Here is an 18,883-nt window from a genome sequence, read left to right as displayed (position 1 = left end):
ATAACACAACAGAATGGTATAGGATACTGTACTGGTGGGGCTATTTTAGGAATTTCGAAGATCTCTGAGCCTCCGCTGACTCATCTGTAAAAGGGCAACAATGACATTTGCCCAAGCAGGTGGTCGTGGGGCTTACATGAGGCAATGAATTTAAAATATGCAGCACCACCCTTTACTGTCATCGTTAACAGAGAAATAACTATGATTGAAGATAGACCATGATAAGTTCCACAAAGCATAAGACAGCACTGGGGTGCAGAGGAGGGTGGGGGACAGTGCTGACTACAGCACAAGCCCAGGGCCCACATATATATTGACATCCCTGTGCACAGCGTTCCTGGCTGGTCCCTCCCAGTTCTGCCCCAGCTCCCTATTCCCACTCCACCCCACAGTTCAGCCCAGCCCAGGTTGAGGTGTCCTCTCTTTAAAAGCTAGGGCATTGAAGAGCTAGCCTCTTTCTAGTGGGGTGGCGCAGACCACCCAGGGACAGGTGCCCCCACACCCAGCAGCCTTCACCACTCACCCCAGCCCACGCCTCAGTGGACTCCCCACTGATGAGACCATGTCTGCCCAGGAACATGGGTACTGAATCCCGGACAGACAGCAAGAGGGTAGAGCTCTGCAGCCCAGCCCTGGGGAAATGCTGAGAGGTCTGGGTCTGTCCAGCTGGAGCAGAAAAGGCTCAAGGGCAGGACATTGTCTTCTGGTCCCTGTAGAACCACCACCCCTGTTTCTGGGAGAGCTGCTTAAGCATCTGAGCTCCATGGGACATTTTTAAAGCACCTACTATGTGCCCAGCCCTAGTCACTCATAGACCTGTGGGAGAGGCAGACAAATAAACTGATAGCTTCTGATAGATGTGTTTCCTTGGGGAGAAGGGGTGAGAGCAGAGTACTGGACTCGGACCCTGGATGGGGGTGGGGAATTGGGGTGTATACTCAGCAAGACTGCCCCTGGCTGGTTTGGCTCAGTGGATTGAGCGTCGGCCTGCGAGCTAAGTGTCGCTGGTTCGATCTTCCAGTCAGGGCACATCAGAGAAGGAAAACTCTGATTCCAAAAAACCTCCGCTGCCTTGCGGCATACCTCTTCAGGGGAAAGGCTAAGGGAGTAAACCCCGACAGAAAATCCGGAGCCGGAGTCCCTAAGGCGGTTTGACGTTGTAGTCAACACTGGCAACTCCTGCGGCGCACCTGAAGCCAAGCTGTATTGACTCCGTCTTTCCCTTGGACCCTTCAGCTGCGAAGAGAGGGGGGGTCTGCTGCATGGGCAACAGCAGACCCTCCATATCACCCTGCCCAGGCTCTGTAGCTTCAGCTTCACTGGAGAGGCGGACTGCACAGCCATTCTCGGCGGTGCAGATAGACTCTTAAGAAGCTACACCATCGTCTCTCGAGACGGACGGCTGCCGCCACCACCGACGACGACTCAGCAAGACCTCCCAGGTCAGCTCAGGGTGAAAGTGGATGTCCTGCGGGGGCACTGCCAACTCTCGCAATATTCAGTGATTTGTTCCAGCTTTGGCATCAGGGAGACATGAGTTTTAATTCATTTCTGTCACTTATAAGCTGTGCGAACTCAGGCAAGTCTCTGAGCTTCTGTTTCCACATCTATAAAACAGGGATAGTCATAGCTGCCTTGACAGAATTTTGAGATAAAATTAACTAATACATTTCAAACTCTTGAGAAATAGCCATTGGAAAGGAAGCTCAATAATACATAAAAGTAGTTGTGACTACTCTCATCATTAGGAGATCCCCTCTGAGGCTTTGTCCCTCTGCCCACCTCCCTGAACCAGCACTTGTATAGTGCTTCCCTAGAACAGGCAGAGAATCCCCTGCCCCCACCGCTATCAGAAAGGAGCTCAAAGTGGCCTGCTGGGGCTCACTGCACAATCCCAGGCCCTGGACACTGGGAATAATAAGGCGTGGGGAGGGAGGGGTTGAAAGGGGTTCTGCTAAACTCTGCAGCAGGGAGACCATCCATCCCTGAATAAACAGGCTGTTGTCCCTTTCCCTCCCACCCTCTCTTCTTTAAATAATCTAGATCTGTTGCCCAGTGGTCTCCAAGCAACACCACTCAGGCTCCCAAGGATGTCTCACTCTGACAGAGCCATTTATGAAGATGCTGTGGAGGAGGTGGGGGCAGGGCGGGGGGGGGGGGGGTCAAGGCAGCTACAGAGGCCTGACCCAGCTGCTCCCCAGGGCCTTCGAGTGGCAACCTCCTGGTCCCCAGGAACAGAGCTCCTGGGCTGACCTGGCACTGACCAGTGGGCAAGGGGGAGTGCTTGATTACCAGAAACATTCCAGGAGAGGCTGAGGCCCCCCAGACTCCATGAAGCTTGGAACACATAGCAGCCAAGTGCCTTGGAAAGAACACTGGCCCAGGCTCAGCCTCTGAGTTCTAGTCTGGATGTCAACACTCATTGCCCAGCCAAGTCACCCACCCTCTCTGAACCTCAAAGAACCTTGGTGCTAGAAGACAGCTTCTGTGAGGGTCGGGAAAGGGACACTCTGGCACTCTTTGACAGTATCCATCCAAATGACAGATGCACAGGCTATTGGCCTCAGCAATTCCATTTCTAGGAATTTAGCTAGACATGTGCTTGCACAGGCACGAATTGGCAACTGCACAAGATTGTATTTTCAATAGTGAAACATTAGTTCAATAGTGTGATTTAGCAGATATATTTGGTCTTCATCCACATCCACAGTTCCTGGCTCAGGGCTCCCAACCCCCCAGGAATTTCCTAAATGACGAAAGTAAACAGTGGGGTATTGTGTGAAGTTGTGGAACGGGGATGCTGAGGCAATACCAGGAGGCAGAATGAGTGATCAACAACGAACAGAGGGTTGTAGCTCACTCAGGCTATCAGCAAAGACTAACAGTCCAATCGTTCCTTTTATTGAGTTACAAACGTTACTAAAAATAGAATCAAGAAAAAAAAAGAAAAGCTTAAGTGCCTAATATACATTCTTCCCACAGAATGAGGGTAAACATTAATCTGCAAAGTTACAAAGCAAAGCAGTAAACCATAAGGGTCAGTTCCACAAGATATGTTATCACTATGGGAAAGGAGACACTGTTCTTCTTGCTTCTTTGTTCTCAGAGGCTTGTGATCCGGCCGCCAGGAGCTGTGTGCAGCTGCTGGCGTCAGGGGGACTCCAGTCAGGGCCGGATGAGTCACAAGGCACCTGGATGTTGAGGGCTTGTATGCAAGCCCCCAGGTGCATTCCTTCTTGATTTCCTCTTCAGTGGTGTCTCTTGTTATGTTAATGAAGTGACCTCTGAGTGGGGTTGGTTGCTGATAGGAACCAACCAAAAAGTCAGAGGATTAGAACTTTCAGTCCCACCCCCTGATTTCCAGGAATGAGAGAGGGGCTGGAGGTATAATCACTGGCTAATGATTGACTTAGTCAATCACAAGTGGGTAATGAAGCTTCCATGAAACACCCCCCAAAAAGGACAGCTTTTTTTTTTCAGAGCTTCTATGTTGGGGAACCAGAAAGCTTCCACAAGCCGGGCTCCAAGCTCCACAAAGACAGAAGCTCCTTAATTCTGGACCCTGCCCTGTGTCTCTCCTCATCTGGCTGTTGATTCCTCTATAAATCTGTAATCTAGAGTAAATGGGTTTTCCTAACTTCTGTGAGCAGTTCTAGTAAATTAACTGAACCTGAGAGGGTGGGGTGATCATGGGAACCTCTGATTTGTAGCTGCTGGTCAGTCAGAAGCACAGGTAACAACCTGGGCTTGTGATTGGCATCTAAGGCAGAGGACAGCCTTGAGGGACTGAGCCCTTTACCTGTGGAATTTGATTCTATTTCTGGGTAGAGAGAATTGTCAAATGGAGTTGAATTCTCAGACACCATCCTGGCATCAAGAGTTCCAGCCAGTCTACACACACACACACACACATACACACACACACACGCACTCACACACACACACATGCACACACACTGGAAATAGGATCAGAAACCTGGTTTGTTTGTTTTTTCCTTCCTTTTTCAGTTACAGTTTGTTTTCAATATTATTTTGTATTGGTTTCAAATGTACAGCATAGCGGTTAGACAATCACAATTTATAAAGTGTACCTGGTACTGTACACAGTTATAACAACATTATTGACTATATTTCCTATGCTGTACTTTACATCCATGACTATTTAATAACTGCCAATTAGTACTTCTTAATCCCATCACCTCTTTCATCCAGTCCCCAAACCCTCTCCCCTCTGGCAACTACCAGTCCACTCTCTGTGTCTGAGTCTGTTTCAACTTTGCTTGTTGGTTTATTTTGTTCTTTAGATTCCACATATAAAGTAAAATCATACAGTATTTCTTTCTCTGGCTGACTTATTTCACTGAGCTTAATATGCTCTAGCTAAGATTTCATTCTTTTTTATGGCCAAGTAATATTCACTGTATATATGTATGACAGCTTTTTTATCCACTCATCTATTGATGGGCAGTTGGGTTGCTTCTATATTCTGGCTATTGTAAATAATGCCGCAATGAACATAGGGGTGCATATATTCTTTTGAATTAGAATTTTGGGTTTTCCTCAGATAAATAGAAGTAGGTTCCAGAAGTAGAATTGCTGGGTCATAAGGCAGTTCCATTTTTAATTTTTTGAGGAACATCCATACTGTTTTCCATAGTGGCTGCACCAATTCGCATTCCCACAAACAGTGCACAAGGACAGGAACCTGCTTTCAATCAGAAACAATTAAAAGGTCTATCAACACAGAGATGGTTGGCCAGGTAGCTTTGAAACACCTAGAAACTAGAAATACCATGCAGCTATTTTTAAACATGAGGCAGATGTATATGGGCTGAAGGAGAATGATCTGTAGAGCTGGACAGGGACAAGAACTGTCAGGGAAGTGTCACTCAGTGGTCTCTAGGGGGATGAAGAACTCACATGGACTCCAGCCATGGAATCCTGTCCAGTTACACCCAACACTCAAAGGGCACACAGAGAAATGTGGTGGGAGCATGAAGACACAATATTCTGGATAAAAAGTCATAAGTAGAGCTAGATTAGCCATATAATAGAAATACTGTCCACACAAAAAAAGCATAGTTTTTAAAAATGAAGGTACGGTATTCCCTCACTTATCATGGGTTTTACGTTCTAGACACCCCTGTAAAAGGTGAAAATCCGTGAAGTAGGAACCTTACATTTATTTTAGTATTCATATATATTTTAAGGCATTATAAATCCTTCCCACACACTTATAAACCATTCCCAGTCCCTTATTAACCTTTTCTACACTTTTATGAACACTACTTATGTTCTTAAACATATTCTACCCTCTTAAACCTATGTAACTTTAACAACATACATACACAGTACCACAAAATCCCACAACATAGTGAAAAATCCACAATAAATAATTAAATATAATATTTTTAAAAATCCTGCGATACATTGAGGCCGTGATAAGTGAACCGCGATATAGAGAGGGACTACTGTATATACATTATGTAAAAGTATTTATCAAACACACTACCATGGTATCTATGAGAAAAAGAAAGGAGATTAAGGGAAAATAAACCAAAGAGAAAAACACAAGAGAAAGGCCTTACATATATTGCTGCTGCTGCTGCTGCTGCTGCTGCTGCTGATGTGCTGTGGATTAAGGAAAATTATTTACTCAGCTCTGCAGCTGAGGAAAGAAGGAGGGAGGGAGGGAAGGAGCCAGGAAAGGAGATTACAAGACAGAGTCTCTAATATTCTAGCACTTTAGGAGCTGTAAAAAGGTTGTAGATATTTTACACACACACACTACATAAAATGAAAGATAAGAAACCAGAAACTTTAGTTGCCTCTAGGGAGCTGGGTGGCTGACGCTCAGGCAGAAGAGAAATTTTCACTGTATACCTTCTTGTGCGTTTGAATTTTGCTCCATATAGATAGGTTATCTGTTTTTTAACAATTAAAATAACTTAACTCACAGTCTTATATACTCGTGGCCAATCTCTAGAAGGCCATGGAAGACACTGGAAAGGGGGAGGAAAGTCAGCTTGCTTTCCGCTCACTATCCTTTTGTACAGTTGCATTTTTTAGCCTGTGCACCTATGACATAGTCTAATAATTGTCATTTTTATTTTGAACATTTTATATATGCACAAAAGTAGAGAATAGTATCATTGATTCTATTTATCCACCACCCAGATAAGGCAATTATCAAGATTTCACTACACCTGCTTTAACTCTCATTATCTTTTTCTCCTTCTTCTGCTTTTCTTGCTGAAGTATTTCAGAGCAAACCCCAGACATCACACCATTTCACCCTTACCTAGATCAGATTATGATGGACATAATAAAGGCAGTTTAAAGAAAAAAAGTCTGAGAGGCCAATGTACCTTGCCAGGCCTAAAGGGAGTCCCTGCACAAAATCTTCAAGGGATGGTAGTCCCTTCCTCTGCTCGAATGCTCCCAGAGATGAGGAGCTCACTTCCTGATCCATCTCTGTCTTTGTCCTAATGAGCTAGAGCTAGGCTTCCCACCCTTAGGCACCACCCGACTCTATCTTTGCTGTCTTGAAAGCATCCAGCAGTGGGCAGAGGCAGCTGGAAGCCAAGGGAAAGAGCCAGCTCGTTAGAGTTGGTTGCTTTCCAAAACAAACTCAGAAGTGCAATGGCAGACCATGCACATTCACAGACACTGGAGGCCACTGAAGCTCTGCTGGTTTGGAAGTCCCCTTGAGACACCCCCCACCCCCAACCAGGCCACCTGAGCCAAGCATTCCCTGTCATGGCAGTCAGACATACCAGGACTGGGCATTTGCTCCCTGGCCTGCCTATGTGTGCGTTTGAATCGCCAGCAGGAAGGGTCCAGCTACAGGTTCCCAAGCTCTACTCCAGCTCTCTTAGGCCAGCAGCTCCAGGGCTGGAGCCTGGAAAGGCCTCCTGCGTGGCTCTAAAGCACTGTCAAGTGGCTGGTGTTTGGGAACCACTGGGTCAAGTGACTCTGACATCCTCTTCCAGCTGCAGTGGGCCAGCTCAACTCAGCCACCTGCCCTTGCGCCAAGGTTCTGGCCTGCTGCCACCCACCAGCCCAGGTGCAATGTTCCCACCTGAGGATGGCAGAAAACCAGGTGATGCCAAGTCCTCTTAAGAAATGTGCTGGCCAAGTATCAGAGGAGCACATGCAGCCCTCAAATTCAGTGTGCTTTCTGAGGCTAGAAGCAGTGGATTCAGAGATGGCATCTTGCCCCTCCCCTTCACGGTCTTCCTCCTTCAAGGAAGAAGAGACACTGAGTGTTTACTCTGCCAAAATTCATGTACATTAACTCACTGAAGCCTCAGCCCCACCCATGAGACAGGAGTCAGCTTGTCCTTTAGCAGATGAGAAAACTGAGGCTCAGGGAGGTGAACCAACTTGTCCCAGGGCACACAGCTGGCAGGAGGCAGAGCTGGGAGTCACACCAGGCACCCTCCTCACATCAAAGCCCACCTTTCTTGCCCTGGTCAACGTGGCTCAGTTTGTTGGGCATCGTCCTGCAAAGTGAAAGGTCACTAGTTCGATTCCTAGCCAGGGCACACGCCTCGGTTGCAGGTCTGGTCCCTGGTTAGAGAGTGTGCGAGGGGCAGCCAAACAATGTTTCTCTCCATCTCTTTCTCCCTCCCTTCTCCTCTCTCTAAAAATAAATAAACAAATCTTTAAAAAAATAAAATTAAATTAAAAAACCCACTTTTCTCTACCCTCAACACTTGGCTGCACCCCTCTGGTGCCAGCAACTGAAAGAGAAATCTGATGTCCCCTCTGGCCTGCCCCAAAAGTGCAGGCAGTCAGGCTGTGCTCAGCATACCCAAGCACCCCATTGGTGCATGTGGCACTTTACACCATGAAAGGAGCTCGGAGGAGCAACCCTCAAGGCTGCCACCCCTGGCAAGATTCCTTGGCTTGCCTGTCCCTGTCACTAAGCAATGACTCCTGGATGCCAGAGAAATGCACAAGTTCATCTCTGTGTTCCAGACCAGGGCATATACTAGGAGCTTAATACATGCTTGTGTAATTGGCCAGACTAACCCTCCAACATAGCAGGGCAGCAGCTCCCATTCTAAGAGGTGGTTTTGGGCAGAGGAACAAGGAAGAAATTCAAGTCCTGAGTACTTACTATATGCCAAGCTTGAAGCCAATGTCTGTAAAGTGCTTTTTAGATTACAAAGGGCTTTCTCAAAATTATCATGTTGGCTATTCTGGGCAACCTGAGAAGCAGATGCCACTTCCACTCCCCAAGCACTGAGGCCCAGAGAGGTGATGTCACTCATCCCAGGATGGCTCTCCTGATGTCAAACCCTGCAGTACTCTGTCCACTACCAAAGGTCCGAGAAGCCCCAGGCAGGGACTCCTTCTGAGGCAAAGGCAGGTAAGGGGCTCCACCTCTCGTTCTGGAGAAGAATCTTCCTTAAAAACCTTGCCTGGTGCCCCTCAACTCCCTTCCTCCTGGGAAGGGAGTCGGGCAACCTCTCTAAGCAGGCAGCCAAAGGCTCAGGCTTGATAAGAGCTATGAGCAGACAGGCTGGGTGGTCAGAGCTTCTGGCCGGGTTTCCAGAGCCCCACCCCCTAATCTAATTCCTGCCTTACTATGCTTATACTGGGCAGGTCAGTGAACCTTTCTGGGCCTTGGACCTCAGTCTCATCATCTGTAAAATGGTAAGTAATTTCTGCCTTGCACATAAACACAAGGTATTCTTCCTAGACCCCATCTGGTGGGTAGGTAGACAAAGTGCCCTTCTGATGGCAGGTGACAAACTTCAGACAACTCTGGGGCACTGTCAGAATGAGTCACATGATTCTCCTTCCAGGGACATCAGGACTGAAGGTCTCTTGGTAAGGATTTAACCAACTCCCCACCTCACCAAAGAATACTCTCCAGAGTACTCCTGTCATGTATGAGGTGTTTTCTTTTATTTTTATTTATTGATTCTAGGGAGGGGGGAGATAGAGAGAGACATCAATTTGTTGTACTTATTTATGCATCCTTGGTTGATTCCTGAATGTGCCCTGATCAGGGATCAAACCTGTAACCTTGGTGTGCTGGGATGATGGTCTAGCCAACTGAGCTATACAACCAGAGATACAGGGTGTTTTCTAAGTGCTAAGTAGCATGTTAGGCTGCATAACCACAATCTCATTCTTCACTTTTGAAAAGCATATTCATTACTGTTCTCATTGTATGAATAAAGAAACTGAGGCACAGATAGGATGCAGAATTACCCAGTGCTCCCAGCCCTCTCTGACTCCAGAGCCCTTGTGTTCAGCCACTAAACGGCTGCCTGACTAGGTAACTCCTTAGGGAGACTTCCCTGCAGAACTGTGCTGGGTGTTGGGACATCCTTACTCCTCCTAATATGGGCCTGACATCCACTTGTTAGTTGCTCTCCTCAGGCCCCAGCTGGTCCTGTTCCCCCAGCCAGGGGACCACCAGGGTACATGGATGTACCCTTTTCTTTCAAGTATTTGAGAAATGCCATCTTCTACCCCCACCCCCCAGACTTCTTCTCCAGCTCCACACCCCTGGGGCTTTCAAAGGCCTGTGGGAACCCCTAGGACCAAAAAAAGGCCTTAACTGTTATTCTGCCCCCAGACACCCTGGGGGTTCTTTCCCAAGGGGGTCAGGAAGACAATGAAGCCCTTCTTTCTCTCATCACTCAGCATCCTGCCTACCCCCCAGGAAGCTGGTCTCTTGGCTCTGACTTCACACCTAGCTGACATTTGACATTTAGAAAGCTGTAGACAAGTCTCCTAGGATCTGGGCCTCCCTCCACTCACCTCCCAGCCTGTTACCCCCCACTTCAAATCTCTGAAGGGGGTGCATGGAGCTGCTGCTGGCGGGAGGTCTTGAGGTGGTAAAAATGCCCCCTGCTCTGTAGGGAGAGAGGGCAAGGCCAGGACGCATGTGGGTGGCAGGATAGAAATAAACTGCCCTGTGTAGGGGGTCCCAAAAGCCCTGAAGGGTCTCGGAGGTGAGCATGCATTGGTTCCTGCTCAGGGGCCCTGATTTCTCCTGCAAATCTTCTCCTTTTCTCACCAGTTTGTTCCACATTCTCTCACTTCCTCTCACAGCTTCCCCCACATCACTTGTGGGGACTGACTCCCACTGCCCCTCCCCAAACCACTATTCAAAAAGCCTCTGCAGGTTAGTGTTTCATGAGTGTGGAGTTTCATTTGGGAAAGATGAAGAAGGTCTGGAAAAGGATGGTGGTGATGGTTGCCCAACAATGTGGATGTATTCAATGGCTGTATACTTAAAAGTGGTTCAAATGGTGAAGTTTATTTATGTATATTTTATCACAATTTTTTTTAAAAAGGACAACCCACAGAATGGAGAAAATAACTGCCCCCTCCCACATGCACACAAAAAACCTCCCCAGGAAGTCCCAAGTGGGCCAAAGTCCAGCTCTGAATAGCAAGACCCATTCATCACGTGGGAGGCAGAGACCCCATACAGTCCCATGGAGTATTCCCAGAAGTCCCAAAGCCACCTCTTCCCTCCAGCCTTCTCTGGCAGCAGCCCTGGAGCAAGTGGTACCTGTCAGGCCAATAGAGGCCAGGAGACCCCGCCCCCCATTTTGAACCCCAACGGAGAAGGTACCTGAGGCACAGGGAGGCAATGTCAGGCCCCAGGTCACATAGCCTGCCAACCATGAAGCTGGGGCTTCAGGCCCATGAGCTGACCCAATCCTGAAGAAGAGAAACACAGGCCAGGGGTTTAAAACAACTGTTTCTCCACCTGCATCCCATCCTGCCCAGGGAACCCTCGAATGTCTGATCTCCCCACAGGGTTTGCACTTTGCAGCCCTGGCACACAGAGCCTTCACCTCCCTGGGCGAGGGGGAGGGGGGGATTGGGGGTCATGCAGGGGGTCTGGTTTTAGAATCAGACCAGCCTGATTCCTGATTCCACCTCTGTAAATATTTTCTTAGACAAGGCCCCTCCTGTGTAAAATGGCCATAATAATACCTAATTTGTGGGGTTCTTTTGAGGATTACAGCAAGTGACATAATATCCATGAAGGGCCTGAAATGCAGTAGGTGCCTCCAGCATATTCTTTCTCTGCTCTTCCCTCTGCCTAGCACAGTATCCTTGCTCAGTCACTGATGGCCTGGGTAGCCGGGGGTGGGGGTGGGGGTGAGTCCATTCCCTTCTGTGAGCCTGTTTCCCCACCTGGAAGATGAAAGGGTAGAACTAACTGACCCTTCACCAGCATACACAACATACCTGCAAGTGTATATATACTTCCTGAGGCAGTATGTAGGCCATGGACAAGGATGTTCTCGGCCACATATTCAGAGCAGCCAAAAACTTGGGAACAACTCCAATGTCCATCAACAGAAGAATGGACAAAAAAATTATGGTGTGGTCTCTTAATGGAACACATCCCAGCAACTAAAATGAGTGAACTACCAATACACGCAGCATCATGGATAAATATCACAGACTTGGTGAGTGAAAAAAGGCAGATACAAATCAGAACATAGGATAAGATTCCATCATTTACATGAAGTCCCAGGACAGGCCAAACTAGCCTATGATGATCAAGGTCAGAAGAGTGGTCACCTCTGGGTGAGTGGCTACATTGCCTGGGAGGGAGCCTGAGGTGCTGGGTAGGGGTTACTCAGACCTATACACCTGTGAAAATGCATCAGGTTGTGACTTTAAGATTAGTGCCCTTTACTATATATATTATATCCCCTTCACCTGCTAAGTTCCAGCCTAACTTCTTTCAGTTCCTCAGAATGGCCAGCTGGGGTCACTCCTTGGGATCCTTGCACTTGCTGGTCCCTCTTCCTAGAATGCTCTTCCTCTACATCTTCCTTCCTTTGAGGTCTTTGCTCAAATGTCACCTCCCTGGAGAGGCCTTCCTGGCTGCCCCTACCTGAAGCAGCTACTCACTCTCCCGCTCTTACCTCACCCTGCTATAATACTCAGCACAGCCCTTGTCATTATCTGATATTGTCCTCATTCTGTTTGCTTGTTTATTGTCTTTCTCCTCCTACTAGGATGTCAGCTCCATAAGAGCAGGAACATGTCTATCAGGATTGAAATCTTGGCTCCACCTAGAACAATGGCTGGCATACAGTAGATACCAACTAAATATTTGTGGGTGAACAGGCCATCTCTAGATCAAATCAAGTTATGTCTCACAACCTTACTCTCTTGAAGATGATGAGAGGGAGCTCAGTTTTTAAAAAAATACTCATCCGGGGATCTGTTTATTGATTTTAGAGAGAGAGGAAGGGAAAGAGAGAGGGAGAGAAACATCAATGCAAGAGAGAAACATCTATCGGTTGCTTCCCTCATGCATGCGACCAGGGATCAAACTCACAACCTAGGTCTGTGCTCTGACAAGAGATCAAACCAGCAAACTTTTGGTGTATGGGACAGTGCCCCAACCAACTGAGCCACCCAGCCAGGGTGGGAACTCACTTTTTATTTATTCATTCACCCCATAAACATGCAAGAGAGGCCTACTATGTGCTGAGTACAACCTTAAGGGGTTCACCATAGGACAGAGGAGAAAGGCTCTTGCCAGATTTTTTTCTTTACTTTTTTTATTGTTGTTCTATTATAGTCATCCCATTTTTTTTCCCCAATTGCTCTCCCCTGTCCCGCCCATCTCCCCTCTCTCCCACAGTCAATCCTCACCCTATTGTCCATGTTCATGGGTCATTTGTATGATATTGACTATACCCTTCCTCTTCTTTTCACCTTTCTCCCCCTCTCCCCTCCCCTCTGGTAACTGTCAGTCTGTTCCTTTTTTCCATGCCTCTGGTTCTATTTTGTTTGTTTGTTAGTTTGGTTCATTAGGTTCCTGTATTAGGTCAGATCATTTGGTATTTTTCTTTTGCCACCTGGCTTATTTCACTAAGCATAATACTCTCCAGTTTCATCCATATTATTGCAAAAGGTAGGAGTTCCTTCTTTCTCTCTGCTGCATAGTATTCCATTGTATAAATATACCATAGTTTTTTGATCCATTCATCCACGTAGAGTGTGAGGAATGTGCAAAAGGAGCAAGTGCCTGGGGCTGGGGCAACGCCCAGAAGTGAGTGGCTGGGTCAGCCTCCCAGTTCCCAGGCCAAAGAGACTACACTGGGCTCTGGGTATGGCCAAGACTTCCCAAGCCAGCTGAATGTCTGGGCAGCAGAAGGCCCTGGGCCTTGGCAGAAAGCCACCCCCTTCTAAAAAGACAGGGATCCTAGCCAAAACCAGCCACTCTCCCTGACTGCAGGCTTGGTCACCCACTGCCATGGAAACCTGTCCTGCCAAGCCAATGGCACTGAGTGCAGAGAACACATTGCCAGGAAGGTGACAGGCATCTGCCAGACTCTCCCGCTCTGGGGAGGGAGGCACCCGGGCCTGCCTAAGCTGCAGCTGAGAGAGCTGTCTGTTGTTCCTGCATTTGCTGCTGTGTGTGCGTGTGCATTCCATGCTCAAGCCAGTACAACAGAGCTCCTCTCTCCCACATCTGGGATTGAGGGTTCTGGTAGAGCATAAAGAATTATTCAACAATAAAAGCTCTCATCCACTGACCACTTACTACACATCAGGTACCATTCTAAATACTTTGCATGTATTTCCTCATTCCTGTCTCATGACAACCCTGTGAGGCAGACACCGCTCGCACCTTTACAGAGGAGGACAATGAGGCACTGTTGGTTAAGTAACTTACCCCAGACTCACAACTAGTAAGCAATAGAGCCAGGATTAGAACACGGGCCATCGACCTCCAAAGCCTTACCCTTAACCACCAGAAGGACGGCTTCTCCACAGAATCAAGTCATTTCGTTTTCCCACTATTCAGTTTTCTGAGCTCTGAACAGGCACCAAGGAAAATAAATAGGTTTGATTTTGTCTCTGGTTTCAAGTTGCCGCTAGCCCCTGCAGTAGACACTGGTAAAAATAACCACGATGCAGAGCCACCAAGAGAAGTGTGGGGGCTGGAGCGTTCTGTGGGACAAGGAGGCAAAGAGGGCAGCCTGGCTCCGCACCTGCCCTCTGGATCTCCAGCTGGGGGCCCCGGGATGAGGGTGGGACCTGTCCTGGTATCTGAGGACTGATGAAGTTCTGTCCTAGGGCGCCACCTGCTGGACAGAGGTGGGAGGACAGCCTCGGCCGCTGGCCTTTCCTCTTCCCCACAGCGGGTATTTCCTGGGTGCCCACTCTGCTAAGCAAGAGCAGGGAGGCAGAGCAACACAGACGATAAACCCGACAGCCCTTATAGAACTCACAGTCTGGTGGAGGAGGCAGGTGTGAACCAACTGCCCCACAAGTAAAGACGAACTACAGCTGACGATAAGTGCCCTGAAGGAAAAATACAGGGTGCTCCGAGGGTGTGTAAAAGTTTCAGGCAGGGTAGGGGGAACACCTCTCCAAGGAGATCATATTTCTACGAAGAATTAAAGCTGAACAGGGGTTTGCCAGACAGAGGAAAGAGAGGGCATTCCAGGCAGGAGGACAGCAAGGACAAAGGTCATGAGGTGAGAACAAGCTCCCCAAATTTCAGGAACAGAAAGAAGGCTGCTGTACCTAGCTAGACAGCAATGAGACAACCAGGCCAGGGCTTCAGGAGCTTGTACTCAAAGGCAATGGGAGGCTCTGAAAGGTTTCATTGGGCAGAGGTACTGCAGGCCCACCTAGAGCAGCAGCTCCTGTGGGAATGGGTGGAAGGGGAGGAAGCAGGGAAGGCAAGGAGACCAGCAGGGAGACCACTGTAGTTGTCTAGGTGAGAGACGAGGACCACTAGGAACAGAGGAGAGGGAGAGGAGCAGAGGAGTTCTAGAGAACAATTTTGGAAGCAGAATCAACAGGTGAGTATTGGATTAGATGTTGGGGTGTTCTGGAGAAAGACAAAAGCAGGACGTCAGGTTGAGTAACTGGGTTGCGGGAGGGCTTGAGTGAAGGGGAAGCATTGAACAGGAACACAGAAAGAGCTCAGTCTGGGGTGGGGGGTGGCTCAAGGTGCCCACCAGGGAGCACAGAGAGATGCACGGGACGGGGGGCAGCTGAATGGCGGCCCAGGCTCAGGGAATGGTCTGGGGTAGAGAAAGGCAGGGTACCATTCTCAGATGGTGAGACCTCCAGGAGAAGCATATAGTGGGAGGGGAGAGCAGCCATCAGAGCAAGGGTGGGGGACTAAAGAAGGGGAGGAGGCTAAGAGAACAGAGGACTGAAGATGCGGCAGCCAGGGGATGGGAGGGAAGCCTGGTGGCTCAGAAGCCAAGGGAAGTTACTCAAAGGCTGCTGCAAGGTCAGGTAGGGCTAGAACCAATGCGGCAACATGGAGTGTCCCACACCCTGAGCTGGGGGAGTCCATGGTGGGCTGGGGCGGGAGGCTCTTGGCAGTAAAGAGTGCCTGGGAGTCAGGGAATGCAAAGAGGCAGCACCGTGGGCACTTTGGCTGAGAAGATGCTGCAGCTGGAGAGGGTTAGGGTGGATTGCTGTACAGACGGGGATCTGGGCCCAGTGGTTTGCCCTGATGGGCACAGGGGACGTCGGGGAGGACTGGAAAACATAGGCAGGGCTGCAGGACCCAGCAGCTTTCCAGAGCCTCTCTGTTCTTTCCTTCCAACTTTCATCCTGGTCTCTGCAATGACCCCTGTAATAGCCACCCCTCCCTCTGATGAGGGAAGCTGAACCCCAGAGAGGAGCTGAGGCCACATGAGAGCTCTGCCCAAGCTGTGTGCTGCCATAGCAGGCAAAGGGCGGGGATGTGTGCCAGGCTGTTTGGAGTCCTGGGAAGCCAAGGATCCTGCTGAGGTCCTGTGGGCCCCTTGACCTGGTCTGGATGCCCTTCCTTCCCTGCCAGGCCTGCACAGCCAGGCCCCCTGCAATTCCCCACCTCCACCCACCCTAGGCAGAATGCTAGAGGACAGTGGACAGACCAGTCCTCAGGAGACATCACATATTATGGGGCCTGAGCCTCCTACTGTTGCTGGATGGGGCTTTTAAAGGAAATAACACAAAAACGCAAATACAAATTAGGGCAGGGGCCCTTAGAAGTGTCTGAAACTTATGTTTCATTCACCTTAAGGTAACTTCAGCCATGGTTGCCATGACCTCTAGCCAACGACATCGCCTTTCAGTACCCATTCTGTAGAGTTGCGAGCACTACGTGAGATGATTGTGCAAGGTGTGTATGACCAGTCTGTCTCAGGGTGAGCTCTCAAAAATGGTGGCTGTGGTTATTGTAGATTGGGTTCCCCTGGGGCAGGTGGGGTGGAGGGAAAGGAACATTTGCTGTCCCTGAGCCCAGGGGCCCTGGATACACAAAACATATTGAGAACAAAAAGGCCGCGGTGGTGTGTGTGACCCACCTCAGAGCCAGGCGGGCACCAAGTGGGGGCTTCGCAGATGGTCTTGAACTATAACTTCATCTTCCAGCCCCCACTGTTTACACAGTCCGCACCCCCTCCCCCAACAGCAAGAAAATTAGGCTGTTGGACCGATGCCCAGAGTGGAGACGGGACACTTCTAGCTGACCCTAGAGCCCTGATCATTCAGCTCAGGCAGGGAATCGCCCCTTGTTTCGCGGGGTTTCTCGTCCAGGACCCAGTGGCAGGACAGCAGGGCCAGCATGCTGCCCGCGGGACTGCACCAAGTGGTGGGCGCGGGAGACACGTCGGGCACCACCCGCAGCGCGCTCAGCCTGGGAGGGGCAACGCGGCCGCGCTGCGGACCCACGACAACACCCCCGCCCGCCAGCCCGGCGCGCAGACACTCACCGCCGCCCCCGCCCTGGTCCTCTGGCGCCGCAGTCCGCTCTGCTCTCTAGCAGAGCTGCGGGGTCGCGGTCCTCGCGCTTTCCCACCGGGGCGGGCCCCTGGGCCTTCGCCGGGGCCTGCGGGGCAGCCAGGCGAGATCACCGCCCAGCAGACGTCCTCCTGCCATTCTGCAAGCCTCCCCGACGTCCCGGTTGTGCCCTCCCAGCGTCAGGAGGGGCAGGCGGCACTGGGTACCGCCCCACACACGTCCAGTTAAGGCCCTAATACACGAACGAGAAAGCAAAACCAGAGGCAGGCTCGCACGCTGAAGGGCAGACTTTGACTCCAAGTCCAGTGCTCCTTTCCTTTGCCTCCGCCACCTGCAGATGACAACACTAGACTTCCTGAGGAAAGCAAGTTCTGTGACATGAAAAGTACCCTTTCAGCCTCATCTGTTAGCACCTATTGTACCGGGACACTGAGTGCAGGGGTCCGGAGGAGACTGTTCCCTGGAAACTCAGTTTCAGATGAGGTGGGTGATGGGGGCATGATGTAAGGGCCCTAAGAAAGGGGCGCATTGGGCTGATTGGGCTGGCTTCCTGGCCCCCTCCCACAAACCACAAGCCTAACTGGTACCCTTACCTCCTCTCCCTCTCTGCCTGAGTGTGGATGGGAGCAGTTTCCTTGGCTGGGGTCCCCAACAGGGCTTCCCCTCTAAACCTGTTACCAGTCCCTCCAGCCCTGCTCAGGGAAGCTCAGGACCTGAGGCAGGTACAGGCAGAAAAAGGGTCATGTGATCTTAGATCTCACCAATGGGAAAGGAACAGGGTTCTGAGGGGTACAGTCCAAGGGCTGACGTTAAAGGGGAGCTGAGGGAGGGGTGAGGGTGGGGAAGGCAAGGTGCTGGGAGCCAGAAGTAGTCTGGGAATAGGGGTTGGGCTGGGATCTCCCTTAGGAGGGAAGTTAATGTGGCCAAGACTGAAGCTGGGGGCGCATAGCCTTCTTCAGTCCTCATAACTCTGGTCCTCTGGCTCTGAAACAGCAAAGGGGGTGTCAGAGGGATGTCCGCTGTCAGGGGTGATTGGGTGGAAGAATGATTGATGTGTGGGGGTTGGATGTTGAGACACAGGACGCAGTGGGTGGGTGGGGGCTTGTGATTTTATAACATCTCGAATAATAAGAACATTATCTCAGCATTGTATTACCCAGTCCCTGTTCCCCAAAGACATGAGCAAACAGGCACAGTGCTACCTCCTGAACCTGTTGCCCTCACACCAGAGTGAAGCAAAGACCAGAACACCCTGGGGTCTTCTTAGCTCTTTGTCGCCTCCTGAATGATGAGGTGGAGAATGAGGGTTAGAGTCAAACCAGACCTGGGCACCAAATCCAGCTCAGCTGCTTAGTACCAACTTGACCCTGAGCAAGTGTTTATGCAATTCAAATCTCAGTTTTCTCATCAGTAAAACAGGAACAATTATACCTATAGAATACAACATGAAAGGAGCTCCTTAGAGTTGTGCATGAGGCATTTGTCCAAAGCACTCAGTATTATGCCTGGTATAAAATTTGTAACAGCTGGCATTCAACATGTTTGTCCATCTATCAAATGGACACACATTTGGCACAGCCTGCACCTCACCCCTAGATCCAACGTGTCTAGAGGATCTATTAGCAGTCATAGAATGAAAGGTTCTGAGGGTAGGTGTTGGGTGGGAATGTATTCCATTGAATTATCTGCTCTCTGAAGACTCTTCCTGCCCCATTGGGTCTCTGGCTGATCATATTAGCTCTCCAGGGCTTCCCACATACCCATCCAGGTATGTGCATCATCCCTCCAGTTACCTTTGAAGTCTGGGGCCTTCTGATGTGAGTGGTGGGTACACCAGCCTGGGATCCTGCCAACCCTGTGGCTAACGGCGCAGGGCTTGAGGACTTTAGAGATATAAAGCCTCACCCACCCACCCTGCCTGAGTTACCCCAAGTACAGCCTTTGGAGTCAGACTGCCTGGGCCCAAATCTCAGCATTGCTGTTAAAGGGCTGCATGACCCTGAGCAAGTCACCCAGCCTCTCTGAACCTCAGACATCACATCGGTAGAAGCCAAGAGAAGCATCTACCTCATGGGTTTGTGGAATGCCAGAGAGAGAGAGAAAAGGAGAGAAAAGG

General features: G+C 49.8%; 1 protein-coding gene across 1 annotated transcript in view; it reads right to left on the bottom strand.

Annotated features, from left to right (window-relative positions):
- Positions 1–16,913, bottom strand: part of PALD1 (phosphatase domain containing paladin 1) — a 94,999-nt gene extending 78,086 nt beyond the window's left edge. Inside the window, exon 1 of the mRNA XM_090278146.1 lies at positions 16,740–16,913. The gene's annotated coding sequence lies outside the window, so the exon portion shown is untranslated. The remainder of the gene's footprint in view (positions 1–16,739) is intronic.
- Positions 16,914–18,883: the final 1,970 nt, after the last annotated feature.

The sequence above is a fragment of the Furipterus horrens genome, unplaced genomic scaffold, assembly GCF_987537825.1.
Source record: "Furipterus horrens unplaced genomic scaffold, mFurHor1.1.pri manual_scaffold_5, whole genome shotgun sequence".
Lineage (NCBI taxonomy): Eukaryota > Metazoa > Chordata > Mammalia > Chiroptera > Furipteridae > Furipterus > Furipterus horrens.
The sequence above is the reverse complement of the archived record's forward strand: the minus strand, read 5'-3'. Positions and strand labels throughout refer to the sequence as shown.